This window comes from Myxine glutinosa, chromosome 13 (genome assembly GCF_964187855.1).
Source record: "Myxine glutinosa chromosome 13, kmMyxGlut1.1, whole genome shotgun sequence".
Taxonomy (NCBI): Eukaryota; Metazoa; Chordata; class Myxini; order Myxiniformes; family Myxinidae; genus Myxine; species Myxine glutinosa.
The window spans coordinates 24,612,930-24,620,759 of record NC_136273.1 but is presented as its reverse complement, the minus strand read 5'-3'; positions in this window follow the sequence as shown (position 1 = coordinate 24,620,759).

The following is a 7,830-nucleotide window of genomic DNA, read 5'->3' as shown; positions in this document are numbered from 1 at the left end:
TGAGATACACCTTCAACTCTTTCCTCTGGAACAAACTCCATCACTCTCTTCAATCACCACTCCTCCCTCCAGGTCTTTAAAACAGCTGTTCACCACCATCTCTGATCTTCCCCCATCCAAAACCTTGATCTTTTCTACCCCGGTTGATTCACCCCAGATCCCCTTTTTTGAAATACCGACTTCTTTCCTGGAAGTTCTCGCAGTGTCCATGTGTTTTTTTTTTTTACCTCAAAATCCACGCTCCCCCACCCCTTCCCATGCCTCCTCCCCCTCAAGCCCTCTCCCTCCCACAGATCTCCCGATGTCCCTGCTCTCAAATGTTGTACTTGTGTGCTTCCCTCTCTCTTCCCCATCTTGTCTCCTGCTCCCTTTATCATATGTTATATGTGTCAGTTGTTTTTTTGTGATCAATGTTAGCTCTTACACGAGCCTCGATCTTGTATACAAAAAAAAAAATGCGACTGTGTCACCAACATGCCTCCGTGTAGTCCCTGTGCGTGACAACGGGTAGATGTCCTTGTTCAATGTCTGAAAAATGAACATGTTTGATTTAAATCCCTTCAGCTGCTCTCAAGTATCACATTTTCACCAGCCATGACAGGTTTCACATCAATCCGTGAAGCTGTTTCGGAGAAGGGATTTTTTTTAAATATCGGCTTTCAAGCTAATATGGCTGCCACACCACTTGACATATGGCTTGAAAATGTACACTCTGCATATGTATGGGTAGGGGATCACGTTTGTGAAGTTTTGTGTTGATCGGATAAGGTTTGTTTTTCTATCCAAGATGGCTGCCAAACCACGTGACCTACGACGTCATCATTTTCAAACTATTTACAACAATGGTGTTAGATGACATTTGTAAAATTTCACATCGATAGGGTAAGCGGTTTCAGAGATTCTAATTATTTAATGTTTTCCTTCAATCCAATATGGCTGCCACACCATGTGACCAATGACGTTTTTGTGATCAACTTTTAATTGCCATGCCTAGTCAATGACACGTAAAGTTTTGAGTCAATCGATTTGGTGGTTTGGGAGGAGATGTTTTTTAAGGTTTTGGGTTAAATCCAATATGGCTGCCAAACCATGTGACCTATGATGTCATAAATTTAATATTTCAAAACAAATATGTCATAGATCATACGCATGCAATTTCAGATTTTTAGGATAAGGAATTTGATTAAAACATTTATGGCTGGTATACCACTTCACCTATGATGTCAGCATTATCAAGCTTTCATTCCTCATTTGAAGCACTTGACAATTTGCAACGTTTCAAATTTTTCCTTTCAACGGTTTCTGAGAAATATATATTTTAATTATTTGCATTACATCCAAGATGGTTGCCATACCACATGACCTATGACATCACAATTATCAAAACAATTATTCATGGATGTTGCTCCGACCCTGAAAGTTTTGTCTCAATCAGACATGTTGTTGCTAAGAAAAACTAGGTTTAACCTGTACGGACGGACAGATTGACGGACGGACACGGACAATCCGAAAACATAATGCCTCCGGCCACCTTTGGGGGCAGAGGCATAAAAATGTAATGTGTCGTATCTGGATCCGTCCAGATCTTCACCAAAATCGAATCGATTCTTTGTTGTCGCACACCCAACGTGCCCACTAAATTTCATGCGAATCCTTCCACAACCTTTTGAGATATCCTTTTCACAGAGAAACAGACAGGGGTTCAAACATAATCTCTATCCACCTTCGGTGGCGCAGGTAAGAATCTGCCCCTGACTTTGGTACGGACTGGACTGGTTGCTTCTATGTCATGCAAAGCCATGTGAACATTTCCAAGGACCCTACCACGCTTTGGAAGCTAAAAGAGTTGGCCGATGCCCAAGAATAAAATCCCAAGTCTGCTTAATACGACTCCCAGCAAATGTGCTGCCCCTTTATTACCCTTCGGCGATGCTTTACGTCCTTCTCATGTCCTTCTCTTTATGTCCTGCTCACGTCGCCTGCAACACTCTCTCTTTGCATCCTCCGCACGGCTTTGCTTCTTACGAGGCTGACATAGCACGTTTAAAATGGGGCTCCCTCTAGGAGTAGTCCCTGCATCCCTAATCTGATCCAGAGGGATGCAGATTGAGCAAGCAAAAGGTGAGAGAGTTAAACGACAGTTTGTAATACATCTTTGAAAAATCGCACTCGTTACCCTTTAATCCATCAGTGCACTCACTTAAAATTTGCACAGTTATCTATCAACTGGTTCTCCATCAAGTTCATTTCATTTTTCGTTCATTCGCTGGCGGAGCCCACCGGGAGCCTGATTTCCCACCTAATCGGAGGCTCTTGCCGGGCTAAAGGATGCTCCATCCATCGCGTTAGGAGAACTGAAAGGCTGTATGGGAAAATTAAATCACTGCATCCCATTCCTGACACCAAAAACAGGCAGACAGGATGAGACATTGGGAAGTTCGTAATTCATCCCCCAACACTGCCAACCTCCAACCCCTGTTTTATCTACTATCACCAGATCATTGCAGATCTTCACTGTGCTCTCTCCACAATGAAGAGTAACGATATTCCATTGTACCTGTCCTGTATTCATGTGACGTACTTGTGCTCACACTTACAACTGCACTGCACAACAAAGTCCGATGTGAAAAGAAGAATGCTATTGGAGTCCAAAAGCTGCTGCTGGTGTTCGCATTCCTCCGTCCAACTAGGTTTCATCACTTGGTCCTTGTTGTTCAGCTTTTATGGTTTAAGGAGCTACTCGATAGGAGGAAAATACTTAAAAAACTAATTTCTCAATGATCATCAGCATGGCAATAGTGACAGTTGATTCTTAAAACCTTTCATATTTGTTTGTTGAGTGTGGAGTGAATGGCACCGAGCTGGATTCTAACTCAAAGCAACAACTCGTTAGTTGCAGAGTTACAGCGAACACCCACTTCCCAGCGAGCTGGCTTTTCCCTCTGTGTTTTTCAAGGGACCAAGATAATTGGAGCATTTTGGAAACCTGACCTGTGAAAAGTTACACTGCCTACAGACATACGAAATATCGTACACGATGTTCTTTTTGGTGAAAGTGTGTGTCGTTGGTTGGTATCTCCATATGAGGGTTTCAGAAGGTGGAACGGAGTCCTCCCTGGTCTTGAAGTATCCACCTCCGTTTCAGTAAGGGATCATGATTCATGGACCAGTTTGTGAAGTTTTCTTATTCTCAAAATTTTGTTCCACATGGACCAGTTGGTGAAGTTTTCTTATTCTCAAAATTTTGTTCCACATGGACCAGTTTGTGAAGTTTTCTTATTCTCAAAATTTTGTTCCACATGGACCAGTTTGTGAAGTTTTCTTATTCTCAAAATTTTGTTCCACATGGACCAGTTTGTGAAGTTTTCTTATTCTCAAAATTTTGTTCCACATGGACCATTTATGGAACAAATATTTCATGGCTTAGCGGTTAGGGTGCCGGCTTGGGATCCTAGGATCCTGGGTTCGAATCCCGGTCGATCGCTGAATTAACGCCAGGGGGGTTGACACAGCCTGTCATCCTTCCGAGGTCGGCTAATTGAGTACCAGCTTGCTGGGATGAATGATCACGGTGTGTACCCCGATTTAGAATAGGTACACCGTATCCCTGCGCATCGTAAGAGCGTGACCAAGGGTTGGCGTCAGGAAGGGCATCCGGCCATAAAAACATTGCCTCAAACAGGGAACCATGATTGTCATGGGGCCCGCAAGGCTAACCCCCGCTGTAGCGGGGAAAATGGCCTTAAAACGATCATTCATTTTTTTAATTCATGGACCAGTTTGTGAAGTTTTCTTATTCTCAAAATTTTGTTCCAAGGACTCTTTTGAGGATCGTCACCAAGCCTCAGACAAATTCCAACTGCAGTTTGTTTATAGTAATATTCACAGGGATGTTTTTTTTAAAGATCTCTGTATGGTTCTTCTTTATCATTCGCATTGCTCCAATAATCACTGATACAATTTCGACACTCTTCAGCTTCCAGGATCTCTTCATTTCATTTTTGAGGTCTTGGTATTTGGTCATTTTCTTGATTTCTGCATTGATTAGGCCAAAATCGCTGGGGACTGACATCTCAATTAGCAATGCCTTGTTTTCTTTTTTGTACCCTCAGTACTACACAACTCACAATAAGTTAGGGATATTGAGGGAGTGAGTTTTTTTTTTTTTATAGGGGTTAGGGTTATGGTATTGAAATCAAGAATGCTGTATTTTTTCACACTCATTAATAACCATAGAATTAGGACCAACAACTTTTTTCAACATAATTAATACACAAAATCAACCACACCGAAGAACCTGCCAATATCCCTTACTTATTGTGAGTAGTGTATATCCGGTTGCAATCCTTTGTTTTCTATGTTCATGCTTGATGGGATCATCAGGTCATACGTCAGTATGACTTCCTTGTTTTCATTGATTGTTTTTGGTTCATGTTCCCACGAGTTTTCTAGAACTGGAATATTGAGACATTTTCAGATGTGCCAGTGGATTACGTGACATACTTTGTTCTGCCTTTGGGTGTACAGCTGTTCTGACGAGTTATTTTTACATCCTGATAGGAGGTGACTCATGCTTACTGTTTCTACCTTGCAGAACCTACACTTGTCCGATTGACTCAGTCCTGCCATTTTCTTAAACCCATTGATGTAGTGTCCTTAGTCTTGGGCATTTATAATGGTTCGTTCTCCATCCCAGTTGAGCGGACTCTTCTTAATCATTCCAAAGAGCCTTCTTTGTCTACTCCCAACCTGTCCAACTCTTTTTTTATACCTTCCTCCTCTTTTTTTGTATACTGAATCGAGGCTCGTGAAAGAGCTAACATTTATTTCACAAACAAATCAACCAGACAAACAAAATATACAAAAAGAGGGAGCGGAAGACAAGATGGGGAGAGAAGGGGAAGCACACAACCACAATGCATCATTTTCTCAGTTGTCAGTGTATATCTGTTGATATTTCGTTTTATATTTTTCTTTCTTTTTTTCCCCCAATTGTTCGGGCTGTACTCGTTGTTGTTTCCGTTTCTTGTGTGACATCTTCCATTCACAACTGTCTTTGTGTGTGTGTGTGTGTGTGTGTGGGGGGGGGGGGGGGGTGCACTCGTGTCCATGCAGTCTCGGAGAGTTGCGTGTAGCTCACGCAGTCACATTAGTGCTTATATTTGTACAAGGCCGTGCACACCTGACAACAGTCTCACAGCACAGCGAACCTTTCTTGATGCATCCTTCCATGAGCTTGAGCAACAAAAGCTAAGCAACAATAAACAAAGCACAAAGGAACGGCATCAAAAGTACTCGATGCATTACCTCCGCCACCAAAGGTGGATGGAGGTTATATTTTTACCCCTGTCTGTTTATCTGTCCGTTTGTCTGTTCGTTTGTCTGTCCGTTTGTCTGTGAACAAAATATATCAAAAAGTTGTGGAAGGATTCAGACAAAATTTGGCAGAGATGTAGCGTATGTGACAAGGACGAAATGATTAGATTTAGGTGAAGATCCAGATTCGGATCCGGCTAGTATAATTTATTAAGCAATTCTTCACCATTGGGAGATCGGGCCAAAAACGATACATAGCAGGATATCTCAAAAAGTTTTAGCTGGATTTGGACGAAACTTGTTGGACAGGTTGTGTGTGTGACAAGGACGATTCGATTCTATTTTGTTGAAGATCCCGATCCAGATCCAGCTCGTAGAATTATTTAATTGATTCTTCACCATTGAGTGATATGGCCAACCGGGTGGAGGTATGCTCTCTACTGAGTGCCGTTCTGGTTTTATTTATTTATTTTTTGTATACAAGATCGAGGCTCGTTTAAGAGCTAACGTTAATCACAAAAAGACAAACTGACACCTAAAACATAAGATAAAGGGAGCAGGAGACAAGATGGGGAGAGAGAGTGAAGCACACAAGTACAACATTTGAGAGCAGGGACATCGGGAGATCTGTGGGAGGGAGAGGGCTTGGGGGGAGGTGGGAGAGGTATAAAACACAAGGACACTGCAAGTACTTCCAGGAAAGAAGTTGGAATTTGAAAAAAAGTGGATCTGGGGTGAATTAGTGGTGGTAAAAAAATATCGTTTGCTTTTGACAAAGTACTTGCTCACTATTGTACCGAAATTTCAGCTTCCAAGCTCAAAGGATGGCTCAGATATCGCCCGGACAAACAAACAAGAAAACAAGAAAACAAGAAAACAAACAACCAGAGTGAAAACCGAGTACTCCCTTGCAGCGTGCGTCACTGCCGAGCCCCCTTCGGTGCCCGGCAATGACGTTTTGCAGCGTCTGGAGATGGCATAGGAAAGGTGCGGTGTACAAAAACATCATGACATATTGCAATGGTTGAGAATAAAAACATACCTATTGATTTCCTTTGAAATAAAAGACACTTTCAATGGATACTTTTACAATGGAGTACAGAAGTGATCAATAAAACATGAAAACCGAAATGTTTTTGGAAATGACCATATCCCGGTCTAACAATGACAACATCTTTCTCGCAGTGTCACCGTCTCTCCAGAAAGATCTAGAATCTAGATCGTCAGATGAAGCCACCTATCCATTTAAGACATCAACAACTGGAACAAGTTCAGAGTTTCAAACTTCTGGGCCTCATCAAAAGCCACATCAGAAGCCACTCATCCTCGTCTCCTGCGTGGACCATGTATATATATATATATATATATATATATATATATATATATATATATATATATATATATCAAGGCTGGCTTCCAAAGCCACCCTGAGACTGGGCATCGTCAGTGTCGTGCCAAGTCCTTCCTTGATAAATGTGAACTTCTCAAAGCCTACAAGGGCTTTGATCATAACTCAATGCAGTACTGCTCTCCCCTGTGAGCTGCTGCTCCACTTCCCACACTTCATTCCTGGATATGTTGTGAAATCCAAAGCTTCTGACATCATTGGCATCTCCCACGAAGAAGTGGAAGCACAGATCCTGCTGCTTTCTCACCGCAGGCCGGTTGGTGGCCACTCTGTTTTATATTTCCACTGCTGTATCGTTACTTTCACTAAAAATGTGTCATTAGTTGCCTTCAACAGATGACTATCTCCAGTACCCAACCTGGATACTGACGCGAGATGGGAATATTTTTTTTCACCAATTTAAGGCTTATAGTGATGCACCGCCATAACTGAATGGATTCATAATGCGCAATCATTGAGAGGTTGTTAAGAGATTTACTTCTGATGATAATCTTCAAAATGTGTAATTTTAAATGTTCCAATTTTTCTTTTTAATTTTCGATTTTCTTTTCTTTTTTTTTTTCAATTTATTTTACAATTTTTGAAATTTTCAATCGATCAAAGTCTTGTGTAATTTCGCATCTCCCCTGCCCATGATGTCTGGTGGTGACAATGGTACCTACAAAACCTCACGCGAGGAACAGAAGTTCCGATGCCACCATTTTGGTGAAGTTTAAGTGAAGATTTCAACAATTAAAGTAATTTAGCAAATTGAAGAGTTTGTTCTGAATTCAAGTGGGTATTAGGGCTAGAGGGTTACATGGATATTGGCAGGACTGGTAGGTACATAGCTTGATTATATACCTGTGTGGAGATTGTGATGTCTGTGAGAGGGTTTTTGGTTTGGGGGGGGGGGGGGTTTGGGGGGGAGGTTTGGAGTTTTTTTTGTATACAGAATCGAGGCTCGTGAACGAGCTAACATTTATCACACAAAAAAAATCAAACAGACACACAAAATATATAATAAGGGTAGCGGTAGACAAGATGGGGAGAGAAGGGGAAGCACAAACACAACATTTGAGAGCAGGGACATCGGGAGATCTGTGGGAGGGAGAGGGCTTTGGGGG